Source organism: Scyliorhinus torazame, chromosome 2, assembly GCF_047496885.1.
Source record: "Scyliorhinus torazame isolate Kashiwa2021f chromosome 2, sScyTor2.1, whole genome shotgun sequence".
Lineage (NCBI taxonomy): Eukaryota > Metazoa > Chordata > Chondrichthyes > Carcharhiniformes > Scyliorhinidae > Scyliorhinus > Scyliorhinus torazame.
This window is the reverse complement of record NC_092708.1, coordinates 338,187,119-338,212,639: the sequence shown is the minus strand read 5'-3', so window position 1 is coordinate 338,212,639 and position 25,521 is coordinate 338,187,119. Positions and strand designations below refer to the sequence as shown.

At 46.2% G+C, this 25,521-nt stretch overlaps 1 long non-coding RNA gene across 1 annotated transcript in view; it reads right to left on the bottom strand.

Annotated features, from left to right (window-relative positions):
- Positions 1-19,300, bottom strand: part of LOC140407908 (uncharacterized) — a 220,649-nt gene extending 201,349 nt beyond the window's left edge. Inside the window, exon 1 of the long non-coding RNA XR_011939882.1 lies at positions 19,189-19,300. This is a non-coding gene — a long non-coding RNA (uncharacterized lncRNA). The remainder of the gene's footprint in view (positions 1-19,188) is intronic.
- Positions 19,301-25,521: the final 6,221 nt, after the last annotated feature.

Here is a 25,521-nt window from a genome sequence, read left to right as displayed (position 1 = left end):
TGTTTCCACTGGCGGGTGAAAGCAGAACTAGGGGGCATAGCGTCAAAATAAGGGGAAGTAGATTTAGGACTGAGTTTAGGAGGAACTTCTTCACCCAAAGGGTTATGAATCTATGGAATTCCTTGCCCAGTGAAGCAGTAGAGGCTCCTTCATTAAATGTTTTTAAGATAAAGATAGATAGTTTTTTGAAGAATAAAGGGATTAAGGGTTATGGTGTTCGGGCCAGAAAGTGGAGCTGAGTCCACAAAAGATCAGCCATGATCTCATTGAATGGTGGAGCAGGCTCGAGGGGCCAGATGGCCTACTCCTGCTCCTAGTTCTTATGTTCTTATGTACTGCCTGCATCATCATCTCTGACAGCTCCCCCTTCTCCAGTGCTTCATTAAATGCCCCCAACAGTGTGGTGCCAGGTCTGTCACAAATTCCTTATAAAATTCCACCGGGTACCCATCCGGCCCTGGGGCCTACCCTGACTTCATACCCCTTATACTATCCAGCACCTCCCTCAGCCCCAGGGGCTCCTCCAACGCCTGCCTCTTTGCTTCCTCCACCTGGGGAAATTCCAGCTCATCCAGAAACCGCCCCATGTCCCTCTCTTCTCCCCCCTGGTCTGCCTCATAAAGTCCCTGGTATACTCCCTAAACGCCTTGTTTATCTTCCCCGGCTCTGACACCACATCCCCAGCCCCGTCCATATCTTCAATATTTCCCTGGACGCGGCCTGCCTCCACAGCTAGTGCGCCAGCATGCGGCTCACCTTCTCCCCATTCTCATATTGAACTCCTCTTGCCCTTAGCAGTTGCCCTACCGCCCTTCCCGTTGTCAACCTCTTAAACTGCCCCTGCAACTTTTTCCTCCTCGCCAATCTCTCCACATTCGAATATTCCCTATCCACCTCCACTATCTCGCTCACTAGACAATCATGTTCCTCCCTCCTTTCCCTATCCGCATGAGCCTTAAACAAAATAATGTCCCCCCCGGACAACTGCCTTCAGTGCTTCCCAGAAAATGGCCGCCGACATCTCCCCCTTTTGATTCAACTCCACATACTCCTTAATCGCCGCCCGCACCATATCACAAAAACCTTCATCTGCCAACAACCCCGAGTCAAACCTCCAGCCCGGCCTCTGCTCTCGTCCCAATCTAAACTAAATCTCCAGCCAGTGGGACACATGGTCCGAGATAGCTATCCCCGCATACTCTGCCCCCTCCACCCCAACCAAAATCTCCCCACTCACTACAAAGTAATCAATCCGCGAATACACCTTATAGACCTGTGAAAAGAAGGAATACTCCCTTCCCCGTGGGTTCTGAAAGTGCCATGGATCCACCATACCCATCCTCTCCATAAACCCTCCCAGCTCCCTTGCCATTCGTACCCTACACATCGACCTGGGGCTCGATCTATCCACCCTCAGCTCTAGGACACAATTAAAATCTCCTCCCATGATCAACTGGTGCGTGGCCAAATCCGGGATCGCTGCCAGCAACCCCCTCATAAAACCCACATCATCCCAATTTGGGGCGTACACATTTACCAACACCACCAGCCCCTTCCAATACCCCACTCACCCACTCACAATCATACATCTCCCACCCGGATCCCTCACCTCCTTTGCACTCACAAATCCATTTTTTTTGCTCATTAAAATTGCCACTCCCCTCGATTTCAAATCAAATCCCAAGTGGAAAACTTGCCCGACCCACCCTTTCCTTAACCTTCACACGGAGGTGCGTCTCCTGCAGAAAGACCACCCCGCTTTCAAGCTCCTGAGGTGCGCGAACACCCGCGACCTTTTAACCGGCCCATTCAGTCCCTGGACTTTCCACATTACCAACCTCACTGGAGGCTTATGCCTCCAATCCCCTCTACTGTCCATCACCTTCCCCACTTAACTCCCACCACTTTAATTCCACCCTATACCTAGCCCATCCCAGAGAGCCCCCTTCTCTGCCCCTGACCAGTCATCTCTCACCCCCCCGTCACGTAGCAACAACCTCCCCCCCTCCCCTTCCCTCTCCCCCCCATCACCCCCCCTTCTCCCCTGGCCATCCCTCTCGGCCTTCTCCCTGACCACCTCACTTCCGTTCTTCAGCATTGCCTGCTAGCGTGACAGCCCCTGCCCAAAGGCACCTCCCAATGACTTCCCCTCCCCAACTCCTTAACTCAAGGAAGAAGGCTCCCTGCTGACTTTACCTTCCCGCACCCAAACAAAGACTTCTTCTGAATCCCAGGCAGCCTCCCTCAAAAGCAAACAAACAAATGCTAAATACAAAAAGTCCCATAAAACAGGAAGGAGGGATGGGAATATCCATCCCCAGATACACTTTTCACCCCTACCTGTCCCTTACAATCCCAACGGTATACACCAAACCAAGAAAAGGACCACCTCCGAACCGGAGTGGATGAAAATCCCCTAATCCCTACCCCCACTTTGAACATGTTCCCAACGATTACGAAGTGCTAGCACCCCGGTTCCCAAGCATTGTCCACTCAGTTCTCCCTCAGTTCCAGTTTATGATCCTTCATGAAGTCTTCGGCCAATTCTGCGGTCTCAAAATAATACTCCCGGCCTCCGAACGTCACCCAGAATTTCGCCGGGTAGAGTACTCAAACCCCGATCTACCGCCGGGACAGCACCGCCTTGGCCTTGTTGAACCCTGTCCGCTGCTTCGCCAACTAGACTCTGATGTCCTGATAAATTCAGATCTTGTTCCCTTCCCACTCGCAGGCACGCTTCTCCCTGGCCCAACACAAAATCTTCTCTTTCTCCACAAATCTGTGGAGTCTCGCGATCACCGCCCACAGCGGCTCCCCAGCTCTAGGCTTCTGCCTCAGGGACCTGTGTGATCGGTCCACTTCAGGGACTTTATCTAGCTCCCCTTCCGCCACCAGCCCTGCCAGCATCTTTGAGATGGCACTCACACCTTCCACTCCTTCAGGCAAGCCCACTATTCGCAGGTTCGTTAGGAAGCATTAACATTTAATAAAGAAATCCTAACACCCAGCAACTATCCGACAGAACTACACTAGAAGATTTCACATTTTCTGAAAGAAAAACAAACTTTATTGTACAGAAAAATTAAACAAAGCAAGCACTATTAAAAACACCATTATTTGGAACTATTTATGCTCTGAACTCAATTCTACTTTTCACTCTTCCCCAAGAGTTCCTTTATACATTATGCAAATCTTGAACATTCATTCACTTTCCTGGACCAACCCAAAGGTAGGCTCATCTCCAGAATTTAATTTAATTCTCCTCAGCATTCCAGATGTTTCCAAAATACAAGGTTTTTGGGGTTTTCCCATCAGCTTTTAACTAAGCTACCCTCCAATTTTCTTTAAAGCCCTCACAACTGTAAGGTACTCTTCAGTTCCTTGTCCAGGCTTTGGACATACAAAGATTGATTTTCCGCCGTCTGCTCTCACAGCTTCTTTACAGCTCTTTCCAAGCTAATTATTCAAGCTGGATGTTTTCTGCCACAAGGCTCAGTGAGGTTCACTGTAGATTCCTTCCTCTGGCTTCAAACTAGGCAACTCTTCCAGCTTTGTTTTCCCTCACAAATTCCACACAGTGAACAATAAAGTTTGTATTTTCTCTGCTTAAATGTCAACTCATCTAACTTTAATTTACTTTAGTTAGTATACTCAATAAATTGCAGTCCACATCGAGACCAACACTGCCTCTGCCTGTTCCCAAACTGAATTGCTTACTGCTGTTAGCAAACATACAGATAAATTAAATAGAAGAAAATTGTGGGGGGGATATCACATGATGTGAGCGTGGGAGTGGCTGCATTTTCACGAGCTCGGGCCCTGCTAATCTTTCAATCTTTGTTTTTATCTTTGTGCATTCCTCTTTTCTGTCTTTTTTTGGATTACATGGCATATATCATGCACCAAGAATTGTTGGTCGATGTTTCAGCACTTTTGAGTCAAGGCAATATGTTTTAATCCTCATTGATTCCCGGTGGTTGGAGTGACTTAAAATGGGGCCATGTCTTTGGTAGCACAGCTGCATTTGGGAAGTATCCTGCCCAGACAGTATGGTGCGCACTGACGGATGATTGTTGCTTGCATTGAAGGTGAACGGTCTGATGGTCTTGGCTCTGCGTTGCAGAATGTTAAAAAACAATTTCAAGAGTTGCGAAACATCTGTGGTGGCGCACAAGAAGGTTTTTGTTGCAGGGAGAGCACTGTCTTTGGTGGAAACCCACCTCTGCACGGTTGAGTTCCTGTTACATGGCCAGTCATCCATCGTGGGGGGTTAGGGTTAGGATGAAGGGGAACCGGTGAAGAGCCCCGTTGTGTCTGGTATCTCCGGTGAGGTGGTGGAGAAGTTCCCAGCCGAGTTTGCGAACAGGCTGCCATGTTTCGGAAATCTTGATCTGGCGGATGGGCACTTAAATTCGATGGAGAACATTTAATCCCATCTCTGAGGCTTCGGGTTGGATTGGCCTTTCAACCTCTGGTTTTGTGTGGTCCTGTTCCTGTTGTTGATCGAGATGGGTTCAGGTTGCCTGAGCAATCCTGGTCATCCCCCCTGCTGGGGCCTGGGTAGTTGACCACTTGGGCTTGGTCGACTCGATATGTTGGAAGTAATGCGGTTCATGTTCCAGTCATTGGAATCCTTGCAAGATCCCGGAGAGTGCTTCCCATTTCAGATCCTGCTTTATCCTTGATGTCTACTTTCTTCGTGCACCAGTGTAGTGGTCTTTATCCTGATGACTGCCTCGTGCCTCAGTTGTTATTCTGGACTTTACTCCCTGATAATCATGTTATTGTCTGTTTATGTTGTCAATGTTTCTGTTTGCGGGTGGTAACTATTTTGGGCATGTTGTCTGTGTTGTTATGTTACTTTGAGTAACATAAGCCGCTACTTGCTGTAGGCTCTGTTGAAGAACACTCCAGACTTCGAGGTAAGTTGAACGTATTTATTGAGCAATTAACAAAGCTTCTAAATGAGTTCTATACTCTACTGCTCTGACTCTATTAACACAGTTAACTCGACTAGCTATATGAACTTACTCTAAACCACATGTGGTGGTATGACAGTGATACTTGCTACACACGTCTTGCTCTCTAGGTTTCTGCCAGTGGAAGGGGGTGAGGACCTGTGTGTCTTGTCTTTTATAGTGGTCGTGTGATGCCCTCTTGTGGTGATGCCACCGCTGGGTGTTTTGATTACCCATTGGTTGTGTCTGGTTCTGATTACCTATTGGTTACATGTCTACAGATCATTACAATGCCCTGCACCATGTTTTTCCGGATTTAATAAGGTTTTATTGTGTTAAGCTGAATTTTGATTTCAGGATGTGTGCACAGTTTCTTTATCCTGATTTTATCCTTGGGGGGAGGATGAGGAGAGCTGGGGGAGGGGGGGAGGTGGGTGGGGGAGTGGAGGGTGTGGGTGGTAAGGTTAATTCTGTCCTTGCTAAGTTCGAGGAAGGTCCCCTATAGTCAGAGTTATTTTATTTTTTGGCTGCACCTTTTTCTTCTCCTATTTGCTCCTCAGTAACATCATCTGACTCCATCAGCTGATCTGTTGCCGAAAGCCTCATTCATGCCTTTGTTACCACCCAATACACACGCGACTAGCCTCCTACAATCTTATCTTTGTTCATTTGAGGGAATCCAAAACTCTGCTGCCTGTGTCCTTTCTTCTACCGACTCCCATTCACTTACCACCCCTGTGCTCCACACTGGCCCCAGTTAAGCAACTGCTCGATTGAAAAATTCCCATCCATGCTTTCAAATCCCTCTTTGGCCTCACCAACAACCCAGAACTCTGTAATTTCTGCTAAACCTCTGGAATATCTGCAATCATCTCATTCTGGCCTCTTATAAGCAACCCTGATTTTAAATGCTCCACCATTGGTGGGCGTGTTTACAAGGCCTTAGCTTCAGAGTTAACTCCCTAAGTCTCTCCTTTTTTATATTCATTTAAAAAGGGGCGTGGGTGTCGCTGATTAGGCCAGCATGTATTGCCCTTCCCTAGTTGTCCTTCAGAAGGTGATGGTGAGTTGCCTTAGTTGTCTTGCTTCTTGTTTATGAAACTCCTGTGGAGAATTTTGGAATGTGTTATTGTATTAAAAATGTTATCCATATACATGTTGGTGTTGTTTCTGCTGATTTCCTCAAAGTTGCCCCTGTTCACAGCATAACTTTATCAGAAGTGAGATGAATCCATTTTTGTGGATGCAATATGTTTTTTTTTGCTACAGTTTTTATGATGTTACAGTGCTGGAGTAGTGGTATGAGGACATTTCTGACCTGTGACTGTCTGCAAAATTTATAATCATAAACTGTATTCTTAAAAAATGGTAAATATAGAATTGATGCCTTTTTTTTAACAAGTGTATTTTAATTTCCAGTCTTGTTAATTTTGTATGCATTTCCCTTTGTTCTGTGATTGTTCTTTGTTAGCTGCAGAATATGATACACAGTACAAGTTGTGTAAAACATTGCTGGTTAGGTTTTACATGCTTCATTTGCATGGACATGACAAATGCATACCTTCCTCAAATAGTCACAGAGTGCTGGAGGTCTACAGCACAGTACAGGCCATTTGGCCCATTGCGCCTGTTTCAGTCAAAAACAACCACCTAACTATTCTAATCCCATTTTCCAGCACTGGCCCCATAGCTTTGTATCCCTTGGTATCGCAAGTGCACATCTAAATACTGCTTAAATGTTCTGAGGGTCTCTGCCTCCCCCAGCCTCTCAGGCAGTGAGTTCCAAACTTCCATCACCCTCTGGATGAAAATGTTTTTCCTCACATCCCCTCAAAACCTCCTGCCCCTTACCTTAAATCTTTGCCCGCTGGTCATTGATGCCTCCACCAAGCGGAAATGCTTCTTTCCATCTACTCTATCTATGCCCCTCATATTTTTGTACATCTCAATCATGTCCCCCATCAGTCTCCTCTTCTCTAAGGAAAACAACCCCAGTCAATCCAATCTCTCTTCACAACTAAAACTCTCCAGCCCAGGCAACATTCTGGTAAATCTCCTCTGCAGCCTTTTCAGTGCTATCACATCACTCCTGTACTGTGGATCCCAGAACTGCACACAATGGGCGAAATTCTCCGGTATCGGCGCGATGTCCGCCGACTGGCGCCCAAAAGGGCGCAAATCAGTCGGGCATCGCGCCGCCCCGAAGGTGCGGAATGCTCTGCATCTTTGGGGGCCTAGCCCCAACCTTAAGGGGCTAGGTCGGCGCCGGACGAATTTCTGCCCCGCCAGATGGCGGAAAAGGCCTTTGGTGCCCCGCCAGCTGGCGCGGAAATGACATCTCCGGGCGGTGCATGCGCGGGAGCGTTAGCGGCCGCTGACAGCATTCCCGCGCATGCGCAGTGGAGGGAGTCTCTTCTGCCTCCGCCATGGTGGAGACCATGGCGAAGGCGGAAGGGAAAGAGTGCCCCCACGGCACAGGCCCGCCCGCGGATCGGTGGGCCCCGATCGCGGGCCAGGCCACCGTGGGGGCACCCCCTGGGGCCAGATCGCCCCGCGCCCCCCCAGGACCCCGGAGCCCGCCTAAGGTAAGGTAGGTGGTTTAATGTACGCCGGCGGGACAGGCATTTTAGCAGCGGGGCTTCGGCCCATCCGGGCCGGAGAATCGCGCCAACCGACGCGCCGCGATTCCCGCCCCCGCCAAATATCCAGTGCCGGAGAATTCGGCAACCGGCGGGGGCGGGCTTCACGCCAGCCCCTGGCGATTTTCTGACCCGGCGGGAGGTCGGAAAATCTCGCCCCCTATTCTAGCTGTGGCCTAACTAACGTTTTATACAGTTCCAGCATAACCTCCCTGCTCTTAAACACTATGCCTTGCCTATTAAAGGAAAATACTCTTCTTAACCACTTCATTTACCTGCTCTTCTACCTTAAGGTCCCCCTGATCCTCGGTGCTTCCCAGGCTCCTGCCTATTATCATATATTCCCTTGCCTTGTTTGTCCTGTCCAAGTGCATCACCTCATGCTTATCCGGATTGAATTCCATTTGCCACTGATCAACTCATCTCGCCAGCCCATCGATATCCTCCTGTAATCTAAGGCTATCCTCCTCATTATTTGCCAACTCACCAATTTTTGTATCATCTGCAAACTTACTGATCAACCCATCTACATTCATATCTAAGTCATTTATATAAACCACAAACAGCAAAGGCCCCAACACTGATCCCTGCAGGACCCCACTGGACACAGGCTTCCAGCCAGAAAAACGCCCCTCGACCATCACCCTCTGCTTCCTGCCACTCAGACAATTCTGGATCCAATTTGCCCAAATTTCCAAATATTGGAGAAAACTTTGTAGCAAGTCCATAAAACAGCCAAACATTCTGAACGCTTTTAAGTTTTAATTTTAGATGGAATTATATTGCGCAAGGTGTCAAATAATGTGAACTGGCACTCCTGGGGGTTATCACACTGCTTTAATTTAGTGCAGACTGAGCTTTGACTCCAAAATTATGCTGCCATGTTCACAGCAATGTGCAGCCAACCTGCTTTTCATTGACTTGTTACTTGGTGTGTAGATCCAATTGCTCGCAGTTGGAGATTGTTGTTGGAAGGGGAAGAAAGCTGGGGAGAAATCAGTACCGGTGTTTGCTACTGCCATTTCCTGCCTCATGCACTGTCAAAACTGTATTTGTTTGCACTAACGCTCTGGTGCTAAATTGGCACTGACTTAGTAAAGCCAATTAAAATGTTGTTAATGACTCACCACACTGCTGTTATTTTGCTTGGGGAAATAAATACTTCTGTGGTGCACTGTGTTCAGTAACTGAACTGAAGTTTGCTTTTGCAGGCATGGCTTTCAGGAGAGAAATGCTTAAAGTGCCAAGTCTGTGGTTCGGGGGCATTGTTCGATATTACCGATCATTCTTGGCTCAACTCCTGAGGAATATGAAGAGCAGCATTTATGCAATATTATTGAAATCTCATAGCAAATCATAACATTTGTAATTAATCAGTCTTGTAAATTCTACCTTTTCCATAGGATCATAGAATTCCTACAGTGCAGAAAGAGGTCATTTGACCCATCGGGTCTGCATCGACCCTCTGAAAGAGCACCCTACCTAGGCCCACTTCCCTGCCCTATACCCTACACATCTTTGGACCCTAAGGCAACTTAGCATGACCAATCCACCTTACCTGCAACTCTTTGGACTTTGGGAGGAAACCGTAGCACCCAGAGGAAACCCACGCAGGCACGAGGAGAATCTGTCGAATGTGCAGACTCCACACAGTGACCCAAGGTCAGTATTGAACCCGGGCCCCTGGCACTGTGAGGCAGCAGTACCAATTATTTTTTTTTTAAATTAAAAAAAATAAAAAATTTAGAGTGCCCAATTCATTTTTTCCAACTAAGGGGCAATTTAGCGTGGCCAATCCACCTACCCTGCAAATCTTTGGGTTGTGAGGGCGAAACCCACGCAAACATGGGGAGAATGTGCAAACTCCACACAGACAGTAACCCAGAGCCGGGATCGAACCTGGAACCTCAGCGCCGTGAGGCAGCAGGGCTATCCACTGCGCCACCGTGCTGCCCTGCAGTGCCAATTATAGCAGTGAATGTCAAATGGTATAATACCAACACATGCCTGAACTGTGCCCCTGACAGCCATTCGACCCATGGAAGCTGCTTCATTTGTAACTGTCAAACTTTGAAATTTAAGAATTTAATTTGTCAAAATATTCGGAATAACTCATAGTTTACAGTCATGTCCGGAATGACAAATATTCCTTCCAATCAGCTATTCTAAATTTGACAAGATATAGTTTTTCTTTTAGAAAATATTTTATTGAGGTATTTATAATTTTAACAATTTTAACCATCAGGCATCGACAAGAACAAAACAATATAACCAACACTGCCCCCCCCCCCCACCCCGCCCAGTAACAAACCCCAATGGCTTACACAAATAGGACCTCCTTCCCCAACCCCCCTTTACTGGTTTTCCTGACCTTACTCAACCCCCCATGCCTCCCCCCCCCCCCCCCCCCCCTGCTGACAACTTAATTTTTCTCGAAGAAATCGATGAACGGCTGCCACCTCCGGACCAACCCCTGCAGCGATGCCCTCAAGGTGGATTTGATTTTCTCAAGTCTGAGAAAGCCCGCCATGTCACTAACCCATGTCCCCGACTTCGGGGGTTCCGAGTCCCTCCATCCTAGTAGGATCCGTCTCTGGGCTACCAGGGAGGCAAAGGCCAGGACATCAGCCTCTCACACCCCCTGGGCTCCCGGGTCTTCCGACACATCAAAGATCGCCACCTCTGGATTCGGGACCACCCTCACTTTTAATACTTTTGACATGACGTCAGCAAACCCCTGCCACAAACCCCTCAGCCTCGTACATGCCCAAAACATATGGACATGGTTCGCAGGATCCCCCGCACAGCACCCACACCTATCCTCCACACCCTCAAAGAACCTGCTCATCCGGGCCACCATCATGTGCGCCCTGTGGCCCACCTTGAATTGTATCAGGCTGAGCCTGGCACACGATGCATTAACATGCCACAGGGCTTCCTCCCATAATCTGACCCCAAATTCCCCATCCAGTTCTTCTTCCCACTTTCTCTTCACCTCCCCAATTGGGGCTCCCTCCCACTCCATCAGTTCCTTGTAGATCTCTGAAATCTTCCCCTGCTCCACTCCTTACTGTTATGGGCCAGGGTTTAGAGAACCCCAAAGTGTATCATGGAGTTCACCTGACCCACAACTTTTAATAGATTGTGGTACGGGGAGCACACGACCCACTCTACAGGTGTGGTACAGCAGAAATGGAAAAGTATATTTTAAAGCAAAACAATGTTTATTCTATGAACTCAAGTTAACCTTTTTAAAACATACAGTGAACATCTTAGCAACCATTAATTCAAATACAACCCCCAAAGAATACAACACTAAGTAATCCTTTAAGCTTTCCTTTTAACATCCATAAGACTTAAAACACCTTTTACCAGAAGCACATCAAGTTAAAGTCACTACTGTTATTAGTTTTAAATCACCATGATCGATTTACAGTCTTTAGATTACAGAGAGAGACTCTAATAGTCCTTCTGGCTGTGACTGCAGCTATCCAGCTCTGAAAACGAAACTAAAACACACGCTGCAGCAAATAGCCTAAAACAAAAGTAAAAAGCTGACAGACAGCCCAGCTCTACCCCCTCTCTGACATCACTGCAGTAATAAACACCCATTTCTTAAAGGTGCTCTCACTACAGATATTTAAATACACACCCATTTATAAACACCTATTTCTTAAAGGTACTCTCAGATGACACTTGCCCCCCCTCCAAGAAAAAAAATAAACCATCAACTTCACGATGGTTTCATTTTTCACCTTATCACCATCCTTTAAGAAATGCATACAGTAAATATACTTTATCGTTTCAAAAATCAACACACGCAAACAGGTATAATAATATAGTCCATTTTTCTTTCTGCCTCCAACTGAAACTCTTCTCGGTTGACAGTCTCTTTGAACAGAAAGGTCTCGGCACGATCCATCCATTTCTCTACGCCTCGGCATGTCTCTTTAAAGTAAGATACTTTAGTTCAATCTGATCACAGAGTCCCTTGTGATTCTCCAACACAGGAGCATTGGTTATCACAGCCTTCAGCTGGTCAAATGCCTGTTGAAAGTCTGCTGTCCACTGAAATTTTCGATGTTTCTTCAGCAAGTCCATCAGTGGGGCAATCACACTGCAAAACCTTTGCACAAATGTTCGATCAAATCCACTCATGCCAAGAAATCGCATTATTTCCCTTCGTCTTGAGGGTATCGGAAACTCCTCAAGGAAAGTGACTTGGGCTTTTCCAAATTCACGTTTGGCTCGGTTTATCACCAAACCCGCCTCCTGAAGTCAATCGAATAACTCCATCAAATATTTCAAATGTTCTGTCCATGTCTGGCTGAAAATTACCAGATTGCCGATGTATACCGCACAATATGGGTAATCCTGAAACAACTTCGTTAGTTAACCGTTGAAATGTGGCTGGTGCGTTTTTCATGCCAAATGGCATAACTTTGAATTGGTATATACCATCTGGAGTCACAAAAACTGAAATCTCCTTCACCCTTTCGTATAACCGTATCTGCCAGTAACCTTTCAGTAAATCCAGTTTGGAAATAAAAGCTGATTGTTCCACTTTCTCAATGCAATCCTCCAAACGTGGGATAGGATAAGAGTCCGTTCTTGTAACTGCATTAATCTTTCTATAGTCCACACACAACCGTTGGGTACCATCTGGTTTTGGTACCATCACTATGGGTGAGCTCCATTGGCTGCAACCCACTTCAATTATGCCATTTTTAAGCATACTCTCAATCTCTTTATTAACATGAGCCAATTTTAAAGGGTTAAGTCTGTATGGATGTTGTTTGATTGGAACAGCATTTCCCACATCTACATCATGTCTAGCCATTTTAGTACTTCCCAATTTATCTCCACAAATATGCCCATGTGATATCAATATCTCTTTCAGGTCAGTCCGTTTTTCCTCTGGAAGGTAACTCAACAATTTATCCCAATTTTTAAGAACATCCTCGTTTCCAATTTAATTTGAGGTATGTCAAATTCACAGTAATCTGGATTTGGTTCGTCACTTTGAGTTAGAATCATTAAAACCTCCTTTTTCTCTCCTTCCCTTTCAAAGTATCTTTTAAGCATATTCACATGACACACTCAGTGAGTCTTCCTTCTATCTGGTGTTTTTACCACATAATTCATCTCACTTAATTTCCTTTCAATCCGATAAGGTCCACAAAACCTAATTTTTAAAGGTTCACCTACCACTGGTAACAACACTAAAACTTTATCTCCACAGGCAAAACTATGAAGTTTGGATTTCTTGTCCGCTACCCGTTTCATCACATTTCGTGCAACTTTTAAATGTTGTCTAGCCAATTCACCTGCTCTATTTAATCTTTCCCTAAAATTTGACACATAATTCAATAATCTAATTTCTGATTTCTCACTCACCAATTTTTCTTTAATCAATTTAAGTGGTCCTCTTACCTCATGACCAAAAATTAGGTCAAAAGGACTAAATTTGGTTAACTCATTAGGTGCATCCCTAATTGCAAACAGTACGAATGGAATTCCTTTATCCCAATCCTCTGGATAATCTTGACAATAAGCCCTCAACATTGTCTTTAATGTCTGATGCCACCTTTCTCACGCTCCCTGCGATTCTGGGTGGTACGCAGTTGATTTAAATTGTTTTATTCCTAAACTATCCATAACTTCTTTGAATAACCTTGAGGTAAAATTTGATCCTTGATCCGATTGTATTTCTGTGGGTAGTCCATATCTAGTAAAGAATTTAAGTAACTCCTCCACAATCTTTTTAGCTGTAATATTACGTACTGGAATGGCCTCTGGAAACCTAGTAGACACATCCATTATAGTCAAAAGATATTGATTCCCACTTTTTGTTTTAGGAAGCGGCCCTACGCAATCAATTAGGACCCTTGTAAAAAAATGTTGGAATGGGTATTAAGGGCACTGGTTTTATCACTGCTTGAGGTTTCCCTATCACTTGACATGTGTGACATGATTGACAAAATTTAACTACATCTTTTATGTAGTCCAGACCATTAAAAATGTTTTTGAATTTTAGCTTGAGTTTTCCTTATTCCCAAATGACCTCCCACTGGAACCTCATGGCAACTCGCTACACCTCCTTTCTGTACCCTACCGGCAATACTACTTAATGAACTTCTGCCCAGTTTTCATCTGCCTGCATATGTAAAGGTCTCAATTTTTTCATCAAGACATCACTTTTACTGTAATAACACTCTGGTATACACTCAGATTCCTTTTCTGTGTATGCTTTCTAGTACATCCGTTTTATTTCTATATTTTTTTGTTGTAACTCCGCCAATTTTCCTGAACTAAAAATATCCGCCTCATCCTCCACCTGTTCTTGTTCTTTTTCAATCATCTGATCAAAAATTGTTTCTGATAATTGCACTTCAACGTCATCTTCACTCTTTGATTTCTCCTCTTGTCTTAACCTGTGACTTTGCGACCTTGTTACTACACAATCCGGAAAAATCCCAGGATATTCGTCCTTCAACACTTCAGTTGTCTGATTTTCCACTGGCTTATCAACCACAGTAGGCATCACTCCCACCTGAGATCCAGCTATATCATTACCCAAGATTAACTGTATTCCTGGACAAGATAGTTTCTCTATTACGCCTACTACCACTTCACCACTCTTCACTGGACTTTCCAACCTTACCTTATATAATGTAACACTACTCCTCTCACCCTGAATTCCACATATTACCACCTTTTCTGGCAAATTCTTCCCAAACTACATAACTCCTCATCTCTTACCATTAAAGATTGACTAGCTCCCGTATCTCTTAAAATTGTGACTTCTTTACCTGCTCCTCCTGATACACATGAGTAAACTTTACCCTCACAAGTAAATTCTTTAAAGAGATCTGACACCTTCTTATCAATCACCTCTTGATCAGGCTGTACAATCTTTTGCGCCTCCTCCGGTTCACTTGGGCTTTCCTTTACCACTTTAACAAACCCCACTGTCTTATCCCATTTTACCACATCAGCCTTCCCAGTGCTTTTCTTCAACCACCAACACTGTGACTTTACATGGCCTAGTTTATTATAGTGAAAACATTTGAAACTTTTCATTTCTTTTCCACCCTCCTGGATTTCTTTTTAAATCTGAAGTACACTCTCCTTATTATCTCCCATCAGATCACCTTTACCTTTACCACGTGAGTATTTCTCATGTCCCCAGTTTCTATCCCTCACAGCCTGAAACTGATGTCGGAAACCAAGCTTTGATTTATGAACAAATTCATAATCATCTGCCATTTCTGCTGCCAACATCACAGTTTTAACCCTCTGTTCTTCCACATGCACTACATCAGGTATTGAATTTTTAAACTCCTCCAAAAGTATAATTTCTCTGAGAGCTTCATACGTTTGGTCTATTTTCAAAGCCCTTATCCACCTACCAAAATTACTCTGTTTGATCCTTTCAAACCCCGTGTATGTTTGACCAACTTCTTTCCTTAAATTTCTAAACCTTTGTCTGTAGGCTTCAGGCACTAGTTCGTATGCACCTAAGATGGATATTTTCACCTTCTCATACGTCCTAGATACCTCCTCCGGTAGTGATGCAAACACTTCACTACCCCTACCTATCAGCTTTGTTTGAATCAGTAATACCCACATGTCCTGTGGCCATTTCATTTGTTTAGCCACGTTCCCAAATGAAATGAAAAGACTACTACCTCGTTCTCGTCAAACCTTGGCAATGCTTGGACATACTTAAATAGATCCCCACCAAGCCTTCAACTATGACGCTCTTTCTCACTATCCTCATCACTATCATCCAACTGTACGTTTCCCTTTACGTCTGCCAATTTTAACTGACGGTCATGTTTCATGGCCATTTTCTGAAGTTCAAACTCTCTTTATCTTTTTCCCTGATCTGTATCTCCCTTTCCCTTTCTTTTTGTTTTGCTAGGACTATTGTTTCTGTTTTCCTTTCTTCTCTCTCTTTTTCCTCTTTCCCTCTTTCTTTTTCTTTTTCCCCTCTCTCTTTCGTATTCAAGCTGCTTTAATTTTTTCTCATGTTCCATTTATTTAATTTGTAACTGGATCTTTGCCATTTCCAATGAGTCAGACTCTATCTCAGGCAAGTTTAAATGCTTAGCCACCGCCATAATTACCTCATCTTTTTGCATTTTGTCAGGTAATGTTAACTGCAATGTTTTTGCCAAATCTAACAGTCTGCTTTCAGTCTCTGTCCTTAAGGTACTGTGTGTGACCGTCGCCACCCCCGAAAACTTCAGAGCCTCTGAAAGAGCCATTATCCACAACACACTCCCTACTTAAACTAGAATACCACACCTGAAAAGCAACCACACCTCAGTGTCTTTAAGTTCACTAAACCAATCCAATAGATAGGCTTTTATCGCCCTCGAGCCCCCAATTTGTTATGGGCCAGGGTTTAGAGAACCCCAAAGTGTATCATGGAGTTCACCTGACCCACAACTTTTAATAGATTGTGGTATGGGGAGCACACGGCCCACTCTACAGGTGTGGTACAGCAGAAATGGAAACATATTTTTTAAAGCATAACAATGTTTATTCTATGAACTCAAGTTAACCTTTTTAAAACATACAGTGAACATCTTAGCAACCATTAATTCAAATACAACCCCCAAAGAATACAACACTAATTAATCCTTTAAGCTTTCCTTTTAATATCCATAAAACTTAAAACACCTTTTACCAGGAGCACATCAAGTTAAAGTCACTACTGTTATTAGTTTTAAATCACCAGGATCGATTTACAGTCTTTAGATTACGGAGAAAGACTCTAATAGACCTCTGGCTGTGACTGCAGCTATCCAGCTCTGAAAACGAAACAAAATCACACCCTGCAGCAAACAGCCTAAAACGAAAGTGAGAAGCTGACAGACAGCCCAGCTCCACCCCCTCTCTGACATCACTGCAGTAATATACACCCATTTCTTAAAGGTACTCTCACATGACACTACACCACCCTATCCTGTCGACCCTGGGGTGGCAGATGCGGGAAGGTCAAAACTTTCCTCCGCACAAAGTCCCTCACTTGCAGATACCGGAACCCATTTCCACCTGGCAACTCAAACTCCTCCTTCAAGCCCGGGAAGCCCTCATCGGTAGAAAGATCTCCAAATCTCTCAATCCCAACCGGCTGCCACCTCCGGAATCCCCCATCCAGCCCATCTGGAGCGAACCATGATTCCCACATATCTGCGCCCACACCGACACCCCTTCCAGCCCCATATGCTGCCGCCACTGCCCCACACACTCAGGGCTGCCACTACTACCAGCCTTGTGGAGTACCGAGCCAGCGAGAATTGTAGAGGTGCCGTTAACAGTGCCCCCAAACTCATGTTCTTACATGAGGCCGCCTCCACCTGCTCCCAAACCGACCGCTCCCCCACTACCCACTTCCTGGCCATCGCTATATTTGCCGCCCAATAATAATTTATAAAATGCCTGTACCTGCCCTGCCAATGACAGCGGGAGCGCATCCCACCTCTGAAAGTCCCCCGTCATCTGTTCTACCATCCGACCCAGATTCAGTTTGTGCAGCTGCTCCCACACCCATGCCACCTGGATACCCAAATACCGAAAGCTGCCTCCCACCACCTTGAACGACATCTCCCCCAATTTCTTCTCCTGTCCCCTCGCCTGAATTGCAAAGACCTCACTCTTGCCCATATTCCGAAAAACGGCCAAATTCCTCTAATATCCCCATTATCTCTCCAATTCTCCCCCAGCGGGTCTGAAATATATAGCAGTAAATCACCGGCGTATAGCAAGACCCTCTGCTCCACCTGCCCACCCCCTGCACTATCCCCTGCCAGACCCCCGATGGTCTCAGTGCCATTGTCAACAGCTATTGACAAGATAAAGCTGTAACTTTCTGCAGTTTTCAGGAAAAGAGAAGTTCAAAGTGATTATACTCTGTATAGTTGGCACAATTAATTGTGGTAAGAATCATGGTAAGAATTTTATTTGCTTTGTAACTACATATTGTATTTGCCAGAAGGGTTTGTCAGTCCAATGTGTCCTTGCTCCTCAGTCATTTGGAAATATTGATGGCAATTTACACCTCACTATTGTCCCATTTTTAGATATAAGGAGGTTGATGGTAGGATCAAAAACATGAAGTGAAGTATGGTCGATTTTCCGCTGAAGATCTACATAATCAATTTTTTTGTTAGACCTCAAATGGAGATGGATCAGATCACCTTGTCAGGAACCCAGCTCCATTTTATCTGTAACTACATTTGCACCTCCAGAATCCTTGTCTAGTACAGCTTGGGCAGCTACAACACCAGTAATAATTAAAGCGATAATAGCTAGACAATCTCAGCAGGTCGAACAGTATCTGTGGAGAGACAGAGACAAGGGGCTCCCTTCTCTCTCCGCAGATGCTGTCAGACCTGCAGAGATTATCCAGTAGTTTCTGTTTGTGTTTCAGATTCCAGCATCTGCACTGATTTGCTTTTACAATTAAAACGATCCTTTGCTACAAGCAGTCACAAATAAATTCTGCAACCGCTTGTGTTTTGAGTATTTAAAGCTTCCGATATTTCAATTTCTTGCTGTTGGGAATGCTGTATAAATTTCCCTGATTCCCAAAATTGCGACTCCATTTCTCGACCTTTCACTTTAAAAAAATATAAATTTAGAATACCCAATTCATTTTTTTCCAGTTAAAGGGCAATTTAGCGTGGCCAATCCACCTAGACAGCACATCTTTGGGTTGTGGGGGCGAAACCCACGCAAACACGTGGAGAATGTGCAAACTCCACACGGACAGTGACCCAGAGCCGGGATCGAACGTGGGACCTCGGCACCGTGAGGCAGTAGAGCTAACCCACTGCATCACCGTGCTGCCCTGACCTTTCACTTTAAGTGTGGTGGTAGGCCCATCTTGATTGTCGGGCATTCTCGATTTTCCACCCTCCCATTCAGTTGACCGTCAATCAGAGGTGTGATTAGTGTCAGCAGCTACCCCATTGAATGTTAATGAGGTCCATCCATGCAACCCAATTCAACTTCCACCAACATCACTAACCAGATGGAGTAAACTGTCCATCCTATTGATCTCCAGCTAAAATGACAAGCGGCCTCATTTTGACATGTTATTTTGAAGGCGGTCCTGTGGGTGCAATAGATATAATTTACATAATGAATATGGTATTCTGTCGGGTGCAGTTTGGGCTTGCCTAGCAAAGCCTGCCGTGTCTGTGCAGTGAGCAGTGGGGAGTCCTGTATCTCTGTATGTGCATTCACTCAGGATATTTGTGGGCTCCTATTAAGTCCCAAAAGTTCATCGATCTTTCGCACAGGATATCCAAATTTAGTTCCCTTATGTTTGCCATCCATTTCAGTAAGCCATAGTCTTTCCAGACTGAATAATGGCTGAGTACATTTCTGCCCTCCTTTTTCTCCAGTTTAGTGCCTATTAGGTAGAAACTGAAATTCCATTGCTGCGTGTGGATTGTTTTTATTCATTTACAAGTTGTGGGGGTCACTGGGAAGCCTGGGGCTGGATTCTCCAAAAATGGGGCTATGTCCCCACGCTAGACTTTCCTTAAAAAAATTACGACTGGTTCACCTACCTGCAGGGGGCTGGCAGGGCCCCGGAGTGCTTCTCGCAGCTTTAGCTGCGGATACGGGCCCCCGCACTTTCCGGTGCTGAGTCCGTGCATGAGCCCGGCGACGGCCTCCATCAGCCGAGCCGAACACAATGGCGGACTCAGCCAGCGGACCTGGAACAGCAAAGAAGGTCCCAATGATCAGCCCCGCGCCGCTCCATTTAACCTGCCTGATCACCGCCCCGGCCGCCCATAAGCCCCCCCCCCTGGTACTTGATCCCCCGCCCCCCACCAAGGCGGCCGTGGGCTGAGTCCTCAACCATTGAAGGGATGGTGATATATCTCCAAGTCAGGATGGTGTGTGATGTGGAGGCAGTGCTATTAACAGGTGCCTGCTGCCCCTGTTAGCCTTGGTGGTAGAGGTTGCAGGTCTGGAACGTACTCGCAAAGAAACATTGAATGAGTTGCTACAATGCCCTCTTGTACACACTGGTGAACCTATGGTGGCGGGAGTGAATGTTGAAAGTGGGGAATGGGGTGCCAATCACACAGGCTCCTATTTCTTTGATGGTGTTGAATTTCTTTAGTGTTGTTAGTGCTGCACTCATTCACTGTTGTCTTGTGTTAGTGCTGCACTCATCCTGTGTCTTGTTGTGTTCGCCATGATGTGGAGATGCCGTTGGACTGGGGTGGGCACAGAAAGAAGTCTTACAACACCAGGTTAAAGTCCAACAGGTTTGTTTGTAATCACTAGCTTTCAGAGTGTAGCTCCTTCATTGGGTGAGTGAAGAGGTAGGTTTACATACTTGTGCGACTCGGCCAACGCAGAACTTGGCTATCAGTTCCTGCTCAGCAATCCTGCGTTGTCATGCATCCTGAAGGCCACCTTGGAGAACGCTTACCCGAAGATCAGAGGCTGAATGCCCTTGACTGCTTAAGTGTTCCCCAACTGGAAGGAACATTGCTGCCTAGTGATTGTCGCACGATGTCCGTTCATCCATTGTCACAGCGTCTGCTTGGTCGCGCAAATGGACCATGCCTCGGGACATCCTTTCCTGCAGCGTATGAGGTAGACAGCGTTGGCCGAGTCGCACAAGTATGTACCGCATACCTGATGGGTGATGTTCTCATGTGTAATGGTGGTATCCATGTGGATGATATGGCACATCTTGCAGAGGTTGCATGGCAGGGTTGTGTGGTGCCATGGTCACTGTTCTGAAGACTGGGTAGTTTGCTGCAATGGTCTGTTTGAGGTTGCGCGGTTGTTTTAAGGCAAGTAGTGGGGGTGTGGGGATGGCCTCGGCAAGGTGTTCACCTGCATCGATGACGTGTTGAAGGCTCCAAAGAAGATGTCATAGTTTCTCTGCTCCGGGGAAGTACTGGACGAAGAAGGGTACTCTGCCGATTGTATACCATGTTTGTCTTCTGAAGAGCTTGGTGTAATTTTTGCTGTAGCGCTTTGGAACTGTCGATTGATGAGTCGAGCGCCATATCCCGTTCATATGAGGGCGTCTTTCAGAGTCTGCAGATGTCGGTTATGTTCCTCCTCGTCAGGGCAGATCCTGTGTATACAGAGGGCTTGTCTATAGGGTATGGCTTCTTTAATGTGTTTAGGGTGGAAGCTGGAGAAGTGGAGCATCGTGAGGTTATCCGTGGACTTGCGGTAAAGCGAAGTGCTGAGGTGACCATCCTTGATGGAGATGCGCGTGTCCACGAATGCAACCGATTCTGGCGAGTAGTCCATGGTGAGTCTGATGGTGGGGTGGAACTTATTGATGTTATTGTGCAGTTGTTTCAGTCATTCTTTGCCGTAGGTCCAAAGGAAAAAAATGTCATGATGTATCTGGTGTATCGCGTCGGTTGAAGGTCCTGTGCAGTGAAGAGTACTTGTCTGAACATGTGCATGAAGATGTTGGCGTATTGAGGTGCACATTTGGTCCCCAAGGCTGTTCCGTGTGTGTGAATGAACAACTTGTTGTCGAAGGTGAAGATGTTGTGATTCAGGATGAAGCGGATGAGTTGCAGAATTGCGACTGGAGATCGGCAGTTGTCGGTGTTGAGTACTGAAATGTTACAGCAATGCCGTCGTCATGGGGGCTGCTAGTGTAGAGTGCCGAGACGTCCATTGTGACGAGGTATGTTCCTGGTTCAACTGGCCCATGGGTAATGCGTTTCTGTAAGAGGTCCGTAGTGTTGTGACAGAAGCTGGGGGTTCCTTGGACAATGGGTTTCAAGATCCCCTCGATGTAGCCCGAGAGGTTCTCACACAGGATCCCCATTGCCTGATATGATAGGACGACTTAAAGTGTTGGCCTTGTGTATTTTTGGGAGGCAGTAGAGATCTCCAACGTGGGGAGCACATGGGATGAGAGCACGGAGGGTGCTCGGAAGGTCTGGATCCAAGGTCTTGATCAGTCTGGCGGGTATGTTCGGTGGTCAGACCCGGGTAACTGTCTGTAGTGTTCCTGGTTGTTGAGTTGTCGGTGTACCTCTTTGCAGTAGTCCGTTCTGTTCAGTATGACGGTGGCCCCTCCTTTGTCTGCTGGTTTGATGACAATGTTGCAGTTGGTCTTGAGAGCGTGGATTGTGTTGCGTTGTGCTTGGGTGACGTTCGGGGCTGTCTTGTGAATACGACTTGAATCTGGCATTGACGCGACTCCTGATGGCTTGAGCATACATGTCGAATCTAGGGTAGCGGCCTTCTGGAGGGGTCAAATTTGACTCTTTCCTCTTTGGTTGCTGCACTGCAGGTCTCTCGGTCTGCTGTTCCGGTTCATTGGTTGTCTCATTGGTTCGCCTTCAGCCTCTTGCGGTCTGTGGAAGAACTCCCTGAGCCTTATTTGCCTGATGAATTCCTCTGTGTCTGCCGCGAGACTGATGGGGTCCATTTTGGTGGTGGTGCAGAAACTGTGCCCTCTGCTGAGGAACATAGAACATAGAAAATACAGCACAGAACAGCCCTTCGGCCCACGATGTTGTGCCGAACCTTTGTCTTAGATTAATTGTAGATTATCATTGAATTTACAGTGCAGAAGGAGGCCATTCGGCCCTTTGAGTCTGCACCGGCTCTTGGAAAGAGCACCCTACCCAAACTCAACACCTCCACCCAACACCAAGGGTAATTTTGGACATTAAGGGCAATTTATCATTGGCCAATTCACCTAACCTGCACATCTTTGGACTGTGGGAGGAAACCGGAGCACCCGGAGGAAACCCACGCAGACACGGGGAGGACGCGCAGACTCCGCACAGACAGTGACCCAAGCCGGAATCGAACCTGAGACCCTGGAGCTGTGAAGCAATTGTGCTATCCACAATGCTACCGTGCTGCCCTTAAGAACAAATAAATCTACACTATATCATTTTACCGTAATCCATGTACCTATCCAATAGCTGCTTGAAAGTCCCTAATGTTTCCGACTCAACTACTTCCACAGGCAGTGCATTCCATGCCCCCACTACTCTCTGGGTAAAGAACCTACCTCTGACATCCCCCCTATATCTTCCACCATTCACCTTAAATTTATGTCCCCTTGTAATGGTTTGTTCCACCCGGGGAAAAAGTCTCTGACTGTCTACTCTATCTATTCCCCTGATCATCTTATAAACCTCGATCAAGTTGCCCCTCATCCTTCTCCGTTCTAATGAGAAAAGGCCTAGCACCCTCAACCTTTCCTCGTAAGACCTACTCTCCATTCCAGGCAACATCCTGGTAAATCTTCTTTGCACCTTTTCCAAAGCTTCCACATCCTTCCTAAAATGAGACGACCAGAACTGTACACAGTACTCCAAATGTGGCCTTACCAAAGTTTTGTACAGCTGCATCATCACCTCACGGCTCTTAAATTCAATCCCTCTGTTAATGAATGCGAGCACACCATAGGCCTTCTTCACAGCTCTATCCACTTGAGTGGCAACTTTCAAAGATGTATGAACATAGACCCCAAGATCTCTCTGCTCCTCCACATTGCCAAGAACTCTACCGTTAACCCTGTATTCCGCATTCATATTTGTCCTTCCAAAATGGACAACCTCACACTTTTCAGGGTTAAACTCCATCTGCCACTTCTCAGCCCAGCTCTGCATCCTATCTATGTCTCTTTGCAGCCGACAACAGCCCTCCTTGCTATCCACAACTCCACCAATCTTCGTATCGTCTGCAAATTTACTGACCCACCCTTCAACGCCCTCATCCAAGTCATTAATGAAAATCATAAACAGCAGAGGACCCAGAACTGATCCCTGCGGTACGCCACTGGTAACTGGGATCCAGGCTGAATATTTGCCATCCACCACCACTCTCTGACTTCTATCGGTTAGCCAGTTCGTTATCCAACTGGCCAAATTTCCCACTATCCCATGCCTCCTTACTTTCTGCATAAGCCTACCATGGGGAACCTTATCAAATGCCTTACTAAAATCCATGTACACTACATCCACTGCATTACCTTCATCCACATGCTTGGTCACCTCCTCAAAGAATTCAATAAGACTTGTAAGGCAAGACCTACCCCTCACAAATCCGTGCTGACTATCCCTAATCAAGCAGTGTCTTTCCAGATGCTCAGAAATCCTATCCTTCAGTACCCTTTCCATTACTTTGCCTACCACCGAAGTAAGACTAAATGGCCTGTAATTCCCAGGGTTATCCCTAGTCCCTTTTTTGAACAGGGGCACGACATTCGCCACTCTCCAATCCCCTGGTACCACCCCTGTTGACAGTAAGGACGAAAAGATCATTGCCAACGGCTCTGCAATTTCATCTCTTGCTTCCCTTAGAAAGGACTTGTATTTCGTCTTGTTGAAGGGTGTAGTCTGACAAGTTGGCAATGGATTTCCCGGTATTATTTTCTACTGTGGTACCGGGGAGGCTTGGTTGCTGCTGGTGGTGATGCGGAGTTCCTCAGGCTTCCTGTTCTTGGTGTGCACATAGGTGGCATAGTACTGTTGTCTTGTCTGCTTGTTGGTGTCCCGCAGCTGGTCTGCTGTGTTCTGAGCGCAAGTTGAGAATATGGACTCTATCTTGGTTTCCAGGTTGCGGCGTCTGCTGTAGAGCTGGTGTACGAGATGGTTGAGGAGTGTGAGAGAGGTGCGAAGGCAGAGTCTCTCAGCGTAGTCTGTGTTGTAGGTTGAATTGAGTGGGTTTGTGATGTGTAGTCCTTTCGGGATCTTGTCTGCTTTCTTGCATCTTTGTAGAAACTTAATGTCAGTGTCTATATGCATAATCTTCTTGGAGATCCTCTCCACTTTGAGCCGGCAGTTTGCGGTATCTACCTTCTGCACTGTATGTCCCATAGAACATAGGACATACAGTGCAGAAGGAGGCCATTCCGCCCATCGTGTCTGCACCGACCCACTTAAGCCCTCATTTCCACCCTATCCCCGTAACCCAACAACCCCTCCTAACCTGTTTTGGTCACTAAGGGCCATTTATCATGGCCAATCCACCTAACCTGTACGTCTTTGGACTGTGGCAGGAAACTGGAGCACCCGGAGGAAACCCACGCAGACACGGGGAGAACGTGCAGAATCCTCCGAGACAGTGACCCAGTGGGGAATCGAACCTGGGACCCTGGCGCTGTGAAGCCACAGTGCTATCCACTTGTGCTACCATGCTGCACGAATGTTGTACGGCCTTAACCGGGACCTTGGATTCATGTCTCACTATATTCACCACCCGCAATCTGGCATGGGCTTGCGAAAAACTACCAACTATCCTGGCTTGAGATAGTTCACACATCTTTAACCTGTGATTATTCTTCTCCCCAGTTACACCGACTGGACCTGTAAAGAGTTAATTACCTGCAAAGATATACATTCAAAGTATCATTTTGCATCACTGGCTTTGTCTATATGTGTGTTTGTGTAAACCTACCTCTTCAATCACCTGATGAAAGAGCAACGCTCCGAAAGGTAGTGATTCCAAACAAACCTGTTGGACTTTAACCTGGTTTTGTAAGATTTCTTGTTGTGTTAGAGTGTACTCATCCAGTTATCTTGTTCTGTTGTTAGAGCTGCTCTCATCCAGTGCTGTCTTGTTGTGATGGAGCTGCACTCATCCAGTCCTGTCTTGTTGTGTTAGAGCTGCACTCATTCAGTGTTGTCTTGTTGTGTTAGAGCTGCACTCACCCAGTGCTGTCTTGTGTTAGAGCTGCACTCATTCAGTGTTGTCTTGTTGTGTTAGAGCTGCACTCACCCAGTGTTGCCTTGTTGTGTTAGAGCTGCACTCACCCAGTGCTGTCTTGTTGTGTTAGAGCTGCACTCACCCAGTGCTGTCTTGTTGTGTTGCAGCTGCACTCATCCAGTGCTGTCTTGTTGTGTTGCAGCTGCACTCATCCAGTATTGCCTTGTTGTGTT